The sequence below is a fragment of the Microtus oregoni genome, unplaced genomic scaffold (genome assembly GCF_018167655.1).
Source record: "Microtus oregoni isolate MIOR12 unplaced genomic scaffold, Mior012 000030F_ref0000283, whole genome shotgun sequence".
NCBI lineage: Eukaryota > Metazoa > Chordata > Mammalia > Rodentia > Cricetidae > Microtus > Microtus oregoni.
The window spans coordinates 13,485,040-13,503,972 of NW_024543089.1; positions in this window are offsets into that span (position 1 = coordinate 13,485,040).

Sequence of the window (18,933 nt, forward strand, 5' to 3'; positions counted from 1 at the left end):
TAACTGCCCCAAAATACCTTAAACAAGGGCAAAAATACATTTATACAGTCTAACAATTGACCTTAAATTTGTATCAATAGACTAACATCCATACCAATGCAAAGAATTTATCTCTATATCATATCTCACTTTAAATGAAAACAAACATTTATAAACAATTATTTTGGGAATTTGGGCATAGTTTTCTCCAAACTACTTTCTGTTGTTTATTGGGCAAAGTATTTTTAGGGTTTGTGAAGACTTTTTGGAGAGGTCCATCCAACCATATTAGTCTGGAAGGAATCCACAGGTTCTCATCTTCAGTGGAAACAAAAGCAGAATCTCTTCCAAAGTAACATATGCTTAGACTCAAATTTTGAAGTCAAGATACCTTTAAAATATTTGTGCTGGTTTAGTTTAGCAGTCCATACATTGAAATTTCTCTGTGTAGTTAGCTCATTCATAGTCAAAAATTTCAAAGTAAACACAACAATATACATAATCCAGACTCTTTGTGTATTTCGCATCTTTACGTGGCTGTTTTTTTACTCTGTTACTTTTTAATATTTATTTTTTTTATCTATACTCCTTTAATCTATGACTGTCTGTACCCTTTCTTCTCTTTCTCTTAAGCCCATGCACATTTATCCAACACTGTGACCCAACCCATTCAGAGTTTTTTTTTTATCTGAATCTGTCTTATTGTGTATCTATAAGCATTTTCTGACCTTTTTAATTTTTAAATGCTAAGTGGGCATGGCTTGGACCAACTCTGCAGCCCTGCCTGTTGGCTCCACCCCATCGAACATGGCAGAGGGCACTTCTGCTAGTCATGCCCATCTCGCTAGCTAAGTAACTAGTAGAACACTGCTCAAAACCGCAGTTAGTGCAGGATCTCCCCCAAGAGCCAGAGTTCATGTTACCAGAATGAACCAGGAAGCTACCATTTCTTAAAGAAGCCATGCAGTTTTGCTGCAAATATTGAATTGGCTCTCTTAAAGGAGCTGCACATCTGCTTGCTGCCAGCAAATAGAACCCACCAGAGAAAATGCTGCTTGACTCTGGTTTTTGTGGGTCTAGTAGCCCTCTTTTTTTCTTTAAGCTTTTGTAAGTCTTATGTGGATCCATGGCCAACAGTGGGAGCAATTTTGTAAATGGAGACTGTGCTTGTTTTCCTCAGTCACCCAGAGCTGAATGTACAGAGTGTTGCCTACATGTATGTTTGTGTTGCACATATGTGCCTGGTGCCCACAGAGGTCAGAAGAGGACATTAGATTCTTTGGAACTGGAGTTACAGATGGTTGTGAGCCACCATGCGGGAGTTGGGAATTGAACTCAGGTCCTCTGCTAGAGCAGCAAGCAATCTTAACCGCTGAGCCAATTCTCCATATCCTGGTTATAGATACTTTATATGGAAGCTGTATCTGTTATTTAATTTACAATTTTAAGGACAAATTCATGATGAATATTTTTCATTTTCTTGAAATACTAAAAAAATTACCCTTGAAACAAATTCAAAACAGAAAATTAACTGATATTTATACACAACCCAACACTATGCAAATTAGAGTATTTGCTCTGAATATAACTTTCAATGGACAGGAGTGTGAAAATCCACAAGACTGCACAGCACAGCAGTGCTCAGCCATGATTACTTCATGAGAGTCCTTACTATCACTGGGCATGCTGGTCAGTGTCAGGGATTGCCACCTGGTTAATTTATCTAGTGGTAATGATCGTAATGACATTAGGTGTACACTCAGTGTGTACTGAGTGCTCTCCATAAATTAACTCATTTAATTATGACAACAAACACTTAATGGTAGGTGCCATTATTATCTCCATTACACAGGTGAAGATGCTTAAGATGTTTTGTGGTATGGGGACAGTAAGTGAAAGATTTCTGTAATACAGTACTGTTAGCTTATTATTAGCAGAAGTCCATTGTCAGCAGTATAGTGCCTATGTACATTTATATAAAATTATTGGACACATTCTAGATACCTCTTCAAATCCACGTAAGTCTGGACAAAAGTAATGAAAAACTTGAACATATTTTTTTGAAGAAGTTTGGGAGACAATATGTACATTGTTTGCCATAGTTGAGTATTCTTACAATGCTCTTCTCTATACACAGTATTATATTCATGGTAATTTCTCACAAAAACATTTGTCATCAGTTTATCTTGTATAAGCAGTTCAAAATAAATCAAGAAGGAGTTCATTCCACTGACTTGGAAAAAGCACTCTCTTGCTTTTAAGAAATTTAATTGTGGCTCAAATTAAATAGTGGTAGAGGTGTATCTTCTGTTCTGAGACTCTGTAGGAAGCTTTAAGACCCATTCAAGCTCTCTTCCATGTACCAATTTTCAATTTTATAATCTGTCCTAGAAAATAATGATAGAAATGAATGGCAGAGGCAAAATGACAGGGCTAACTATTTTCTGAGTTTATCATGTAGGTTAGACATGTGCCTGCATCAAGTATGAGTATTACACCTAAGTGGCAATTTCATGGACCTTTCAGACAGAATTGTCGTCATATGATTTGAAACAAGTACAGCACACCTCTGGGAGAAGAAAAATCACATTTTTATAGACTGATAGGTTACAGAAGTAGTCATAGTTTCACACAAAATTCGGGGGTGTGTTTTGAGGAATCAAATCAAAGTTAGGCTCTGCAAAATGTCACTGCAGCTCCACACCAGAGTTTCAGTCTGTGACCTTTGTTACGCTCTTTGGCGCCTCTGTAGCATTTTAGGTGAAATATACAAGTGCGCATGATTGTCTCCTGAAAACTGCATGCACTTTGCATGCTAATAATGCAAATATGAAATGATGGGGACAGGGCTATCAGTGGATTCCAGGCTTATGCAGTCTGGGAACAGATAGGGGAGTGATTAATTTTATGGTCATTTGACTGGGTTTCTGTGGTAAGGTATTTGACCAAACATTTTGCTAGATATATCTGGGAGAGTAATTCTGAATGAGTGCTTAATATTTGAGACAGCTGGCTAAATTAGATTACCTTCTCCAATGTAGGCTTCCCTCATTCCATTCAGTCAAAGGCCTAAATAATACAATATTGTGGGAGAATCTTTTTGTACATTGTGAAGATGTGTCTTTCCCAAGGCACTTTCTGATTGGTTTAATAAGGAGCTAAATGATCAATAGCTAGGCAGGAGAAAATAGGTGGGATTTCTGGGAAAAGAGAGCACCTGAAGATGAATTTAGGCTTGTGAGAAACACCAGCGAGACACTGAAGAATTCGGACATATGGTACAGAGGAGAGGTAATTGAGGCATGTGGAAGAATACATATTAATAGAAATAGATTAATTTAAGTTATAAGAGCAAGTTGGAAAAATGCCTAAGCTAGGGTCAGTCTTTCATAATTAATAAGTCTCCATGTTGTTCTTTTGGAGTTGGTAGCCCAAATAAAAGTCTGTTTACAATACAAAGAAAAAGTCTGTGCTTCTCCGAGTAAGACGAAGTTCTTCTTGTTTGAAGGTTTTGAGCTGGGACACTGGTGTTTTTTGTCCTTTAGATTTGTAGCCTATGGGCTTCTAGACTGAAATGATATGTTGGATATTCTGAGCCTCTAACATTGCCTCCCACATCCTGCTTGCTATTCCTTGTGTAAGGACAGAACTTGGATCTTCCTGGACAGTTTCCTTGTAAATGGGCTGTAAGAAACAATTGGTTTCCCCAGGAAAGGAAGACAGAGAAGTCTAAGGGATTCTGTTTAATATTGCCATGACAAGAGAAGTGCAATTTTAACATGTTAAGGAGCTTTCACTTCCTGACCTCAGAGATGTCAAATCACCTCTCACTTAGTTTAGCCCTGATAACAAAATGTTGCCTCAACAGCAAACAAGAAAACTGGAGAAGAAATGGCTAAGGGGAAGACTGAAGCAAGGTAAGGAGAAACACAATAGTCAACTTCCATGCCAGCAAGAGACTCGAGATCCAATAAGCATGATGTTAGAGTCCAGAGAGAGGCAGAAATCCTAACCATGTAGTTGCTGTGGTACCTGTTACAGGCAAAGCATTTCCACAGAGCACAGAGAGAGCCAGAGAGAAGGCTGAGCAAGGAGGAATGCAGGTTCTGGGCCCAGGCCTGAAGCAGGCATCTGGGAGGAGGAGAGTGGTGTGAGGAATAGAACCTGAAGCTTAAGTTCATCTAATCCAACTTGAAGCAAGGCCACTCAGTCTCCATTCCAAAGGACCACAGGGCCAGATCCAGATCAAGCTGCAGCCCACTCAGATCCTCGCATTTGTGTGGTGTTTAAATTGCTATGCAATACACCTTGTGATTAATATAATAATTTCCTGCTTGAAATATATCTGAAGGCAAAATTCCTTCAATATGTCAAAAGATTTTAGTGGTTTTGTTCTTTTTTTCTTAATATTTTGTTTCTACAGTGCTTCAAAGTTCCTGCACTTGAAAGAGTGTGTACCTTAGGATGGAAACCTTAGCTCACCTTTTGGAAATTGCCCATTTATTTTTAACACACACACACACACACACACACACACACACACACACACACACACACAGAGAGAGAGAGAGAGAGAGAGAGAGAGACAGAGAGAGAGAGAGAGAGAATTCAAAGTTTACTGTGATCAGTTTTGAAGAGTGGAACTTGGGCACACCATTCTCTACACAGGAAACCCCGGCAACTAAACATTTCTCCTAAAGAAAAAAGTCCAGAGCCAAACTCAATCTTCCACTAATGAGCACTTATTTATTACCACACATTTTAATAACAAGTTCTAAAGACCTTTCCTTTCCACCAAAAAATTAACTAAACATTGATAAATGTTTTTACTCCACTTCTATTTTTCTCCTTCCAACCTCTTCACACATGTACACATATTTATCTCACCAAATTCCATTTATCCATTTATTAGTTTATTTATTCAGTCAAGAAACCTTCTTAAAATCTACTAAGTAGCATGCTGTGGGACAATGGTCTTGTACTCTGTAAAGATTTGTCACTTGTACAGGTTTAATAAAATGCTGTTTGGCCAGTAGGCAGGTAGAAAGTATAGGCAAGGTAACGAGAACAGGAGAATTCTGGGAAGAGGAAAGGCTCAGTCTGCACTCATCACCCAGATGCAGAGGAAGCAAGATGAGAATGCTTCATTGATAAAGGTATCGAGCCACATGGCTATCACAGACAAGAATTATGGATTACTGTAAGATGTAAGAATTAGTTAATAAGAAAGCCTGAGCTAATAGGTCAACTAGTTTATAATTAATACAGGCCTCTGTGTGCTTCTTCAGGACTGAATGGTGGGACAGAAACCTCTGTCAACAGTAGCAGACACAATAGTTTTGTTGAAGATGCAAAGATCAGTGTACCTAATTCCTGGGCCAGGAGAGGCTATAAGATAATGGAAGAGTAGTATTGTAAGCTCAATTTAAGCTATATAAAGTTTTCCCATGAATTAAATGAGACATAAGACAATCAAGGAGCAAATGAGGTGAGACATTGCACATATGGATTCTGACAGGTATAAATCTAGGTGAGATGGTGGAAGAAGTCAGCCTCCTGGTGGGGACCCTCTTGAATGATATCTGTGAACCAACAAAGGCCATGAATATCTGTGGTCTGTGCTGCCACCTGAACCCATGCTGATGTCCATGGGTAGGGCTGCAGTTTGAAGCTATGTTGATGTCCATGTGCCATGGAGCTGCTACTGTGGTTCATACTCATCTAAGTAGCCTGTGCTACCACCTGAGGCCATGGTGATATCCAAGGTCCAGTACCCTCTGAAGACTTGTCTGGGTCCATGGTCCTACTGTACCTGGAGACTGTATTAATGGTTTATGCTGTTACAAGGGACCATGTGGAGACCCATGATCCATGCTCCTACTGACTGTGAAAAGGAAGGAAGCTACTTTTGATGCTGTATCAATGATTGCAGTTGCACAGTTGAGAGAGAGGTACATGGAAGGATTCTGTGACAACCCTTCCCCCCAAAAGTAATAGCCTAGAAAGGATGGTATTGAAGAGAACTCTTATAAAGTGTGATGGAGATGCTGAAGTGTGGCTCTCCATAGTTGATGGCTTCAGAGGGTGTGTGTGTGGAAGGACTCAGTTCTATTTAAAGGTCAGGCCACTCGGAGTTTGACCATGCTCCAGTGAGTATATAGATAACAAAAATTGGACTTGTTTATCTTTGGTTTTCTATTTTTAATTATTTTATTAATAATAATTATTTGGGAAAGAGTGGTCATGTGGGTGGTATGGGAAGACATGGAAGAACTGGAAAATGAGAGTGATAGGGGTTCATGAGGTAAAATACCCAGAGACTCAATAAAAAACTGTCATGTCAAAAAAGTCTGGGGGAGACCCAAGTGGTTGTAGACAGTGATCACAGGATTTCATGCATAAGAAGGGGTGGCTGAGAAAATGAAGAAGGCAAGTAAGTTCTTGAGATACATGCAAACTATGTTACCTTCCCTGCCTTAAAGAGAATGTGACATCACCAGAAATATCCCTCTGGGTGGGTACACATCTGGAAGGTGTGTGTGGGGGTGTCAGGATGGCGCTGAGAGCTTAGCAAAGAAGAGGGGCCAAGTGCACAGCTTAAAGTACTGAACTATTGAATCCTGGTACAGGATAGAGAGGAACTCGGCCTCTCAACAGTGATTGAGGAAAGCATTAATAAGGAGAAGACGCAGTGCTCCTGCCTGCAGAACACAGCGGTGCAGGTGCATGCTATGGTTCTGGTGGCGCAAGCACAGATGTGAGGACTGGTAGGAGAATGGAGGATGGATGCAGCAGGGATTAGCTTGCATCCCACAATAGTTTGCTGGTGTCAACAAAAATAACCAATCAACAGTGTCACAGACTCCAGCAGTCCAGAGGCTGTTGGTGAAGACGAGTCACAAGAACGTGGGAGAGAATCTTGATGGCGACAATAGCTAACAGGGAGAGACAGCAACTTTGAATGTTGCTTTTTGCTTATGCTGTAGAACAGTGCATAGCTTCCCATACTTTAAGAGCTTTGCAGTTGCTATAAATTCAGGATAACATGACTTAGCTTGCATGAAGTATTTTACATTAAAATTATTCTATGAGTATATCTGAGCATATTTTTGATATTGGTTTAAAAATCTGATTTCTGTAGGTTGAATTTTTAGGATCTGCATCACTGGGGAGAACGATAGAGGTGCATTTTTCCTCGGTTTCTTCTAAGCCATTTGTAATTATTCATCCATATCAGGGAATGGATTTAGCCTTAAACTTGGTGAATAAGATGAGACAATTTCACACTGAAGGCCAAAGCCTTTGTGAATATGGCTGGCTATGCTGCTCACTTGTTTCAAGGCTGATCCCTTACTTCTCATATGATTCACTCACGTTGAAGTTTATTCTGGAGTGGGTGCAGTTCCCAGACTTCACAGTTCTGTTGCTTAAGTGGCACTTGCCTTTTCTTGTCACTTATAATTCTCATAGGAGAAGAAAGGCAAGTGATGATGCTATGACATGCTGGGAAAGTTAGAGTTTATTCTTAGCTTTGTGAGTCGAATGATGTCGCCAATTGAAAGAAAAAGTAAGATATTTTTGAAGCATATAGCATTCATATGGCTAGATTCATTTATTATCAAAAACATGAAATTGTAGAAGTGTAGTTTCTGAACTTAGCTAAGTTGAAAGTTGAATCAAATACTATTTATTAAAGATGATCATTTTAGAAGAAATACATAAGCGACAAATCCACGACATGAGGTTTAACAATTTGTGCTATAATAATTAAACTGTGTCTAGTGACCTAATGTTGATTTTACTGTCTTTTCTCGTGACTGTTTTTACTTTTCAGTTTCCAAGAGGAGGAAGACACACAGTGTGCTTTTGGCTCATGTGTTCATATGGTTTCACAGGCAAAATGATACGGATGTAGATATTGCTTTTTAGAGACCCCCCTTCCTTTAAGTGGCTGTGTAATAGCCTGCATATTGTGCCATACGAAATACAAGTTCATGAAAGGAAGAGAAAAAGGGAAGAAGGAGCAATGGTTTTTAAACTAAAACTTAAATTGCAAATGCCAAACTGGAGATGAATGTTTCTGATGAAGTATGTGATAGCTTCATCATTCTTTTTATTCTAATTTCACAGTGTTATTCTTTGCTATAAACTTTTGCCTTTTGGCTTAAGAATTTGAGTCTTTATCCAGAAGACATCTCAAAGGACTCATTTATGAAAACAGACTTTAGGGCCAAAATTCTTCATTTGTTTCTTTGCCTTTGATGCTACTGCATAACAACATCAACAAAAGCTACACTTCACAGCTCAAAATATTATCACAAATGTTATGGAATGTAATTAGAATTATAATATAAATTGTTGATGTAAATATATGTAAAATTTCTTGCTTAACCAAGATATTAGGCAGAGTGGAAACACAGTTTATTTGTAAGATGAAGCAAGAAATGGCTTTTAGTCTCATGTAGCCAACTCAGTTGGGATCACAGCTGATGACAGATAGCATCAACACCTGTCATGTTTTCTTTCTTGGAGCTTTTGAGTCTAGAAACTCGTGGGCTCTTTAAAAGTGATAGCATACTAAAATTATATATAGCAGCCAAGTTACATTTACATAATTGCAATGGATATGATTTAATACAAATTATACTAATTGCTTGTTTTACTGCTTTTGGCTGATTGGTCAATTTACTAGTAGCTTTGGTATGTTCAAGAAATAATCCGAATTATCTTTTTATTTCAATTAAAAGACTAGTCATAGCAAATACCCTTTGATATGTTGACGGAAGAAGTTCATCCTTAAAGGGCAATATCCTTGGCTTTTTAAGCCAACCCTTAAATGGAACTACAAGCTGTATTTTGAGACTTTCCCCTTATTTGAATATTTGAATTTTTTTGGGGCTGAGTGTCAGTTTTTGAGCACACATTGGGAGAAGATAAAAGTATATTATAAAAAAAGTTTGTTCTGTTTCACTGTCTTCTCATTTTATGTGATATTATGTGTAAAAATACTGAGAGCAAAGGCTTTTTTAAAAAATGCTTTCAGGACCTCTACTCAACATATTCATAGATATGAGTATAGTTTTGTACTTAATATTATTATTATTATCTAGTAATGGTTAGCAGACGCCATGGTAATTGTCGAAGTATGTGTGCTCACACCAACAACAAAGCCTGTTGTAAGCTAAGAAATTTATTATGCATGGAGTTCATCTATTATTGTAGTTTTCTGACAATGCATCTACACATTTCTATCATGTTTCTTCCTTTGTATTTTTTGTTGGAGTTTCTCAAACAATACTTTTCAAAATCTATGTTGCCGCTGACAGGAGAAATAGTTTCCGGTTGTTAACAGTAAAATGCAATTGAGATTTTGAAGGTGGTGGGCATTATGGTTTCCTATTTTCTTTATGATGCGCTGTTTGTAACGCAGTGTTCCTAAAACAGTAAGTACTCCTGGGGGAAATAAGTTGAGTAGATAATCAAGTAATTTGTCACATAAAACAGACTCAGATGTTGCCATCTGGCTAAGTCATTAACAATATCTATGTAGTTCTAACTGCCCATTATAGTGACCAGTCAATGCCCATCCACCTTTATTCATGCTGATCTAATTGTACAGTCTCAGAGTAAAGAGAGATTTGCTTCATTTTTTTCTGTTGGATTTGAGTGGAAGACATCAATTTCTTTTCTCACTTCTATCTTAATGGGTTGAAATAAAGACTCACATGCATGGCTTTTCAATTTCTTTTACAATTTTATTTTATTGCTTGGTTATTTTAAGGTCAAAAGATTTCCATTTCCAAAATACGTAACAGAAATAATAAAGCAATAAAATTTCGACTTAGATAATATGGACATTTTTCTTAAAAGTGTCAACATGATTTACAAATTATTAAAAAGGCAGTAAAACTCGAACTTGTATAGCACTCACTTTACCTAAAGCTGTCAGATGCATGATTTTATTTTATTAATGTCGCTAATATTTTTCTTATCAATGTAGAAAGTAAAATAAAGCCTACATATCTAAGAAATCATGGAGCCTACAAGTACTAGGTTTTCCTTTGTTATATAATTTGGTTTCATTCATCCAATGTCTCTATTCATTTTGTATATAACTAAGGGTCAATTCTATAGAGTCAACAGATGAAAAAATATGAGGTTTTTCTAGTTGCATCAGACTCCAAGTATCACTTCCGTATAAATTATCTGGACAGTTTGGATGGAGAGATACCTTAGCTAGTAAAGTGCTTGTACTACCACAAAGAGGACCTGAGTTTGATCCCAGACTCATATAAGCTGGGCCTAGTGGTACATATGTGTAATGCCAGCAATGGGAAGGAGAGACAGACAGAGCTTGCAGACTTACGAGCAAACAAGCCTTGCCCAGTGAGTCATTCTCAAAAAACAATGTGAAGGTGGCACAACACCTTGAGTTGACCTCTGACCTTCACAGACTCATGCACACACATGTACGTGCTCATGCCTTCTCATACACACACACACACACACACACACACACACGCACGCACACACACACAAACATGCTACCTAGAGACTTTTTTCAAGAGCCATCTACATAAGATGATGGCATCAATTTTCTAATCAGCTAACTTATTCTGACCATGGCTATCTGATGAATACCTCTTCAAAGAAGGATTGCAAACTTCCTGCAAAATTTGAAACAGTGTTTTTCAGATAGGTACTACAACATTCTTGCAAATATCCATTTAAAAAATAGTGCCTTCTGCATGTTTAAAATATTTTTATGAAAACCGCATTCCTTAAAAGGACTTGTACATTACCTATTTTCCTTATATCAGCTATTTCTCTCAACACATTTTTTTTTTTTTGGAGAAGTCTCTTCAAAGTGGAATGTAATCAGAAAAAGAGGAGACATAGTTCTGTTGAGAATCGCTAAGTAAAAAGACACCAAGTAGAATTCTCATCCATTTCTGCAAGAACGGTTTGATTCCCAGGAGACTTTGGATGTAGAAGAGCTGATGCTGAAGGAATTAATGCTCCCTAATCACAGCGTGTTTGATAGCTCAGTACAGTACGGTCTAACACAGTGGTTCTCAACCTGTGGGTCAAGACCGTTTTGGGGTGGGAGGTTAACGGATCCTTTCACAGGGGTCACCTAAGACCATTGGAAAACACAAATATTTACATTACAACTCATAACAGTAGCAAAATTACAGTTATGAAGTAGCAACGAGAATAATTTTATGATTGTGGCTCACCACAACGTGAAGAACTGCATTAAAGGATCACAGCATTAGGAAGGCTAAAAACCGCTGTTCTAAAACGTAGCATTGAGTGTATATAAATTGTAGCCAGATGTGATAACGAAGGATTTACCTCTTAACACCTGCTGTCAGTGATCATTTCCCCTAGGGGGCGATAGAAAAGGCTTCTTAAACCGATACCGCTGTTTCACAATAACCTCGCGCAGGGCATCCTTTGGAGTCCTTATGAACAAGACTTGGGCAAAGTGCTTGAAACCTTAGGACACAGCAAAGATGGTTTTGAAATATGTTCTTTTTTTTTTCCTCTCAAAATATATTTGTTGCCAAGACATTCCTCCTTCTCCATTTTACAGTCCATGACTGGGAAGCTTTAAACGCCGTAACCCAGGTCTCTGATTCCCCAGTGGGCAATTTTCAAGCTCACGCGTCAGTAGTAAATGAACTGCTAGGAAGAGTGGTAACCTCTCTGAATGCCTCTCCATTATGGACAATTGCTTCAGACAGCCAAGGCCGGTCCTACAGGCTGATTATAAAGGCAGCAGTAAAATGGGTAATGCCGCTGGAGAAATACACCCACGATATGTTCTGTGCACCATTTACATACAGATGCTGCGGGCCCTATTTACTCAAATTAGTAGTGCAGCGGCTCATGCTCAGCCTTTGTGGGCTGCTACTGACCTTAGATTGCCACTTAATTTAGACATATATAGCACATTATAGGACTCTGACCTTTTATAGTTGGATCTCAAAATTATTGTCATGGTACTTTTAAATATAGTAAAAGTTTAAAAAACTTCAATCGAATATCAGTTTTCACTCTGGGGGACTCACTGGGGTTTTTAGGGGGTGCTAGATTACTTTTCTTGTGAAAAATACCTGAAAGAAACATGAAGGAAGAGGCTGTCTTGGCTTCTGGTTTGCAGGTCCGTGGTGGGGAAAGAATGACAGTGGCCATGTGAGGGGAGGCATTTGGTCACATCACATTCACAGTCAGGAAGCAGAGAAAGACGAATACTGCTGCCTACGCTCTTTCTCCTCTTTCATTTCAGTTTGCTTAGGGATATCTTCCTGAGGGAGAGCACTACCCTCATTCAGGTAGACTTTTCTTCTTCAATTCTACATCTCTGGAAATCTCTCTCTCTCTTTTTTTTTTTTTTGAGGACATAATTTAATTACAAGGTTTTCGTTTAACTTTCCTCCCATCCAGCCCTTCCACATACCTCTCTCTACTCTCCTTCAGATCCTTCATCTGCCCCTCTTCCACGATGTTCCCTGAGGCAGAGGTCAGGGCAGCTTTGCAGTTGTAGCCGTTGGGACTGGCCTCCACAACTCTGCATTTTGATTGGTTGTGGTTTTTGTAGCGGTCTCCATGTGTTACAAAAAGAAGTTTCTCTAAGACATTTCTAGCTATTTCTGACGAGGCAGCGGTGGGAAACACCTTTAATCCCAGCATTCAGAGGGCAGAGGCAGGTAAATTTATGAGTTCGAGGCCAGCCTGGACTACAGAACGATTCCTAGGATGACCAGGTCTATATGAAGCAACCCTATCTTGAAAAGCAAGAGAGAACAAAAACCACATTTACAGAAATTTGTCATCTAGGTGATTCTAAATCCTGAGAAAATGACAATGAATATTAATTGTCCGAGGAAGATTTCTACTGCACCTCTGAGAAGAACGTATTATTGGATTAAGTCTCATTCTATGAAGGACTCAGGGAACTCAGATACAAACATAAATGAACTCGCTCAGCTGTGCTTTAAGAAAAGGCACTAGACAAGAAAGGACATCAGTAACAACAATGAACATTGTAACTTCTCATGTGTGCAACGCTCTTGTCAGAGATGTATATGCTTAGGCAAAGAACCTTTTGAGGTAGGTTCTATTCTGAACCCAACTCACTAGCTGCAAGAATGAAGGAAGAAGGGTTAAGCCACTCTGTAGTAAGTTGGCTGAAAGGCAAGAGCCTAGACTCTAGCCCTGGGCTGTCTGACTTCACAATTCGTATATAACACAGTCATACCCTATCAGCAATCCTGGATCGTATTTGATCACAGGCTTCCAGCCATGCTGTCTTTCCTGCAGGATTTTTATTGGATTATTTTGTCTAACTTTGTTACTCTCTCTCTTTTTCAGAAGGAAAGCGAACAATTATCCATGTGGGCTTTCATATTTTAATCTTTATCGCATCTATAAAAACAATTTTGTAAACAGTAATAAAAAGTTGCAGTTACTACCAAGTTCCCATGTGAATTGAACTTTCCAGAAATTTGTTTCAAGGCTTCATTTGTGTCTGGCCTTACTGAATCATCTGCCACGAAATCTGAATAGGGCTGATCTTATAGTATTGTCATTTTCAGGACTTTAAAAATAGCTGTCGGAGGACATGACCTGCTGTTCTTATGGGTTCTATTGAATGATGAGCTCAGCTGTTTGTATAGATTATTCTATTTGCTTTCTCCTTTAATACTGCTTATTGGCAAATCAGTGAGCAGTATTTTCCCTTCTGCTATTGCTTAAGATAAAGGAACTTTATGTCAGCAAAATATAGTGTTGTAATTTAGTCTACTGTCTGTTACAAACAAAACCCAGTAACATTTGCTGTATTATCATTATATTTTAATTGGAATTATTTTTCAAGTCAATAAATACCACAATTATTAGTGTTACTGCTTTAGCATAATTTTCAATATTGAGTTAAAAGAGCCCAGCTGAATTTAGAACTCAGCAAATGGCCAAAGAGGTAAAATGACCTTTTGATTGTTAGGTCAAATGCAGTTGAACTTTGACCTGTGTGTGCTGGCCTTGCTCACACTCAGTGACTAAATTGAACAGCTTTTTTTTTTTTTTGTTGATTCAGGATTTTTTTTTAACTGACTTAAAGATCAATTTTGCCTTATTGCTCAGATTGTCATGTAGTTTATTTGATTTTGTTATTGAAGAATAAAGGGCAGCTCACTTGTTAGCTAAGTATGTCTCAGCTAAAAAGATGAAATGAATATCGGGTGTCTCAGTCGATCAAGCCACTGGTTTGAGGAATCTAACTTTTTAGTATTTCACTTCATTAGACTATCTATTATATTGATTTCATGATAATTAATAAAATGACTTTTGGTGTTTGGTGATGGTCCAAAATGTCTGCCAAGACAGTCAGGTGACCTCATAGCTTTGGGCTTCTGATGTGGTGAAGAAAAAAAAGCATAATTTTAAATGCAAATGTAAATATTGGCATTCTGTGGTGTGGGGGACCAGATAACAGTGTTTAACAAAGAGGGTGAAGATGAGGTCAACTCTCCTGGTTACTCAGAAGTAGTTCATCAAGGAGTTAGGAAAAGAGCGAAATGGCTCTTCGTGGCTATAGTTTAGATAGTGACGGCATTCTAGGAGAACCTGCACCATGCAAAGGTGCAGATGTGGAATGCTAGCACCGCAGGCCAAGGAAAGTGTGGACTGGACAGTGCACCTAAGTAAACAGAAGGCCTAAATTCTCTAAAATCAAGTGATCCACATGCCAGAGTGGTGTGCAAATCCAGGCTATACCTCGAAAGAATGTTGTGGAAATTAGCTTGATTCTGGAAATAACCAGGCTAGCTAGAAGATAAAACAATTATATTTTTATTTATTATAAGGGGAAAACTCATGAAAACAGGAACGAGAAATCCAAGCTCAGTTGTGCTGCGAGGGAACCACAGAGAGAGTGTATCTGGGCCCCAGCAAGTCACACCCTAACTTGGTCCCACCTCTTAAAGATAATTGGCTAACCAAGCTTCCCCATCAGAATGTAAAGATTGTATTCAGTTCAATTAAAATTTCATTCTCTTCTAAATTCACTACTAAGATGTTTCTCCCTAGAGGGTTAATCTGTGGTGGAGGAGGTATCTGGAAAACTCACTGACATTTCATTTATAGTTGGTGATAGGCAGATCGGTCCCCAGAACATTGTCTCAATATGGCTGAGACATGTAGCTTGGCTAGCAAATTAATGTTTTCTGGTGGCTTTAATGTTAACATAACATTTTGAGGCATTTCTCATCAGGGGTGCGATACTGTGTTTCTCAAGATGCATGAGACAAAGGCACTTAATGAGTTTTGGCTGTGCTGCACACATTGTACACAAGCCTGCTCAAACTGTTACAGGCTTCCTGCCAACACACAGAGGAGAAATTGCTTAAAAGATTAGTGGAGAAATGGCCTCATTCCCTGCTGCGTTTCCCTGTGAATGGTGTGTCAACAGTTGCAGGAGATTTGGGATATAGCAAGCAATGTTGGTTCTAGAGAGGGCTGGTTGCCTCAAGATCACTTACAAAGAAGGAATATAGGGTTTCCTTGCCTTACAATGCAGTTTTGTTTGTATAATATCATTGTACACTGAAAATATTGCTATGTAAAAAAATTAGGCAACATATCCCTATTGTACAATAGTGGCACTTATATCTTGGGAGCAATCAACAGCTGTCTTATTGGATTTAAGACCCACTCAGTGGGAATAATTTAATGCCCAGTACTGTAAACCTGGCCAACAACCTATGCTAGAGAGGTGTGAACCCTGGCAGGAAGATCTACTGTTGTTCTTTTCCTAAATGAATGTAGTTTCTAATTGTATTCTAAATACCATCCTTTACCCACAGATAAATGTTGCTCTCATTCTTGTAAGAAGCTTCTTATTGGATGGGCGGTGGTGGCGCACGCCTTTAATCCCAGCACTCGGGAGGCAGAGGCAGGAGGATCACTGTGAGTTCGAGGCCAGCCTGGTCTACAAGAGCTAGTTCCAGGACAGGAACCAAAAACTATGGAGAAACCCTGTCTCGAAAAATCCCCCCCCCCCCCCCCAAAAAAAGAAGCTTCTTATTCCATGGCGACTGTACTAGAGATCCACAACTGGCCAGAATGTGATCAAAGTCTCTGTGGTGTGTCCAACCCCAAACAACACAGCCACTACACCTAAGGCTGAGGGAATATTGCAGGAGACAAGGGAAAGAGGTTGTCCCCTACGTGTAATAGGAAAAATGCACCCATGAGTCTCAACAACGTGCTTGTCTAAACAAGACTGGCATGGGCATAATGACAATACCATGTGCTAATGTGGATGGAAGAAATTTTGCAAAATTGAACCTCTAGATGAAGAGCTATAAGCAATGAATTTCTTGAGAGGAGAATCAATTTTCTCTGGGGATTAACTGTCACATAGGCTGTCCAATTCCAAATAATCAGCCCTGGACACGTGTACACATAAGTAAAGCTAAATGGATTCAGTAGGTTCTGTATACAGATATGCAACATGTATATACATGTACATAACACTGCAAATATATATATATATTCCAATAATAATTAAAAGAGACATCATGAGTTTAGGAGGAAAATGGGAAAATAGAAGGAGCTGAGGAGTAAGGGGTAGGAGTTATATATATGTAGTACATAAAGTTCTCAAAAATTAAAATACATTTTATGAAAATGATAAAACATTAATAAAATATTATGTTAAGGAAACACTTAAAAAAAAAGAAAACAAACTGTCTTTTTTCATTACGTATACCAACCCAAGTTCCCACTCCCTCTTCTCCTCCCATTCCCTCCACTTATCCTCCCCCCCCAAAATAAAACAGTCTATCTGAGCTGATGGGAGCTCACCAACTCCAGCTGGACTTGAAAGGAATAAACATCAGACCAAACTATTCCCTCTAAATGTGGTCGACAGCAGCACTGCTGGGGCGGACTGAGGACCCACTGGCAGTGGTACTGGGGAAACACTTTTAGGGCTTGGAGTGAGGGCTCAGTTGGGAACATTCTTGCCACGCAAACATGAAGAACTGAATATGGACCCAGCATAGAGAAACCAGGCAAGGAGGTAGGATCTGTAACCTCAGCTCTGGGTGGGTTCTGCCAGCCAGTCTATTCCAATGGGCGAGCTCTGCGTTCAGTGAGAGACTGCTTCTCAGAAATAAGTCAGAGAGGGATTTGAGGAAGACATCCAGGACTAAACATGAGCCTCCACATGCAAACAACACTTCCACGCATGCTCACATGCATTTGTACCTTCCACATACAACCATTATAAAACATATACATAAACACACACACACTTCAATGTATGCCAACTGTTGAATACTATAACTTATTCTAGGAAACCTTAATTGTGTTCAGAACACTTACATTATCTAGCCTAACCACTGGACAAAACTGCCTGTCACAAACCCCACCCTATAATAAAGGGTAGAGTGTGTAGAATGTTTCTCTTTACAAAAGCCCTGGCCATACTGTACACTGCCTCTTAATTTGAGGAACTGAATGGCTAATTGAAAACTGGCTGTGGCCCCTGGCCTGCTCACAGGAAAGAATCATGTCTAACATCCCAGCAGAGAGTATGTTCAAAATTCAAAGTATAGATTTCTTTTGAGTATTGCCAAGTTTTCACAACTGTAAAGTTAAAAAAATAAATAAAAGCTTAAGTCTTTAAGTGTCTCTAGTGAGTCTACCGTAGTAGTCCTACTTCATAGTAAACTATGACTCCAGCAGGCTACGGCCTCACCTACCCGCATAAATATTTCCTGAGATAATTCATGTGATGTTCTTCTAGAAATTGGGACTGGCTAGGTGCATTGCAATTTTATTACTGCATTTTTGTATATATAGCAAAAACTTAAATTATTCATATCTTCATTAAATTTTAAAAATAAATAACAATTAAATTTCATACCCATTAATCATCTGCAAATGAAAGCTAGCAAAGGCTGATGTCCTACGTGCCTAAAGGCTGCCTGCTTGGAGGACACAGATGTGAAAGCTTTGTTTCCATGCTGAGGAATCGCTACAGGATGGAAAAATGAATCTCTATAAAAATTTAAACACAGGGAATGATTTTTATTTAAAGTTTTAAAAATTCTTTCTTGTATTTCTTTTCTATTTACAAACATTTGATATAGTTTTAAGAATAAAAACTTCTGCTTTCCACACACACACACATATGTGTATGTGTGTGTTATATTATAGTTTAGATAGTTTAGGCTTTTTTGTTGCACCATTACAAAAAATTAGCTTTCATTTATTAAATATTTGTTACATGCCAGGAATGACTCAAAGTGCTTTATTTATAGATACATACACACATGCAAACACATCTCCCCCCCCACACAATAAGTCATTTAAAATTCTCGAAAAGCCTATGATATAATCACCATTACTGATAATATTTGATACATGGAAAAAGAAAGAATCCTGAGAAAGTTGGGAACTTGTCCACCTTTTCCAGCTAGAGATGGGTGAAAGGAGAGTTCAATCCTCACTGTTTACTGGCTTGTGTGTCCTTGGACACACTTATCTTACATGGGGTGGGTAGAAATAAACCATGTATGTAAGAGCACATATAGTCTATTTTGAAAGACACAGTACTGCTGTAGGCTTGGAGGCACCATTTTGCATTTGGCACTACGCTTTAACTATTTTCACCATATTCACATGTGGCATGAAGTACAGTCTTGCTCTTATGCAGGTGTTACCACTGTCCGTTTCTGGACATCATCACTAAATGAAATGAAATGGAGACGGAACAGGTCCAGGAAGCAGCAGCTTTGTCCTTTTCTCCCCCATTCTACACAATTTCTCTCTTTTTCTATCTGCTTTCTGCCGCAGTCATCTCTCTGTGGACTTGCTGATGTTTTTATGAAGTTCTCGGCTTACATTTGAAACAGACATACATTTCGATTCTCATTC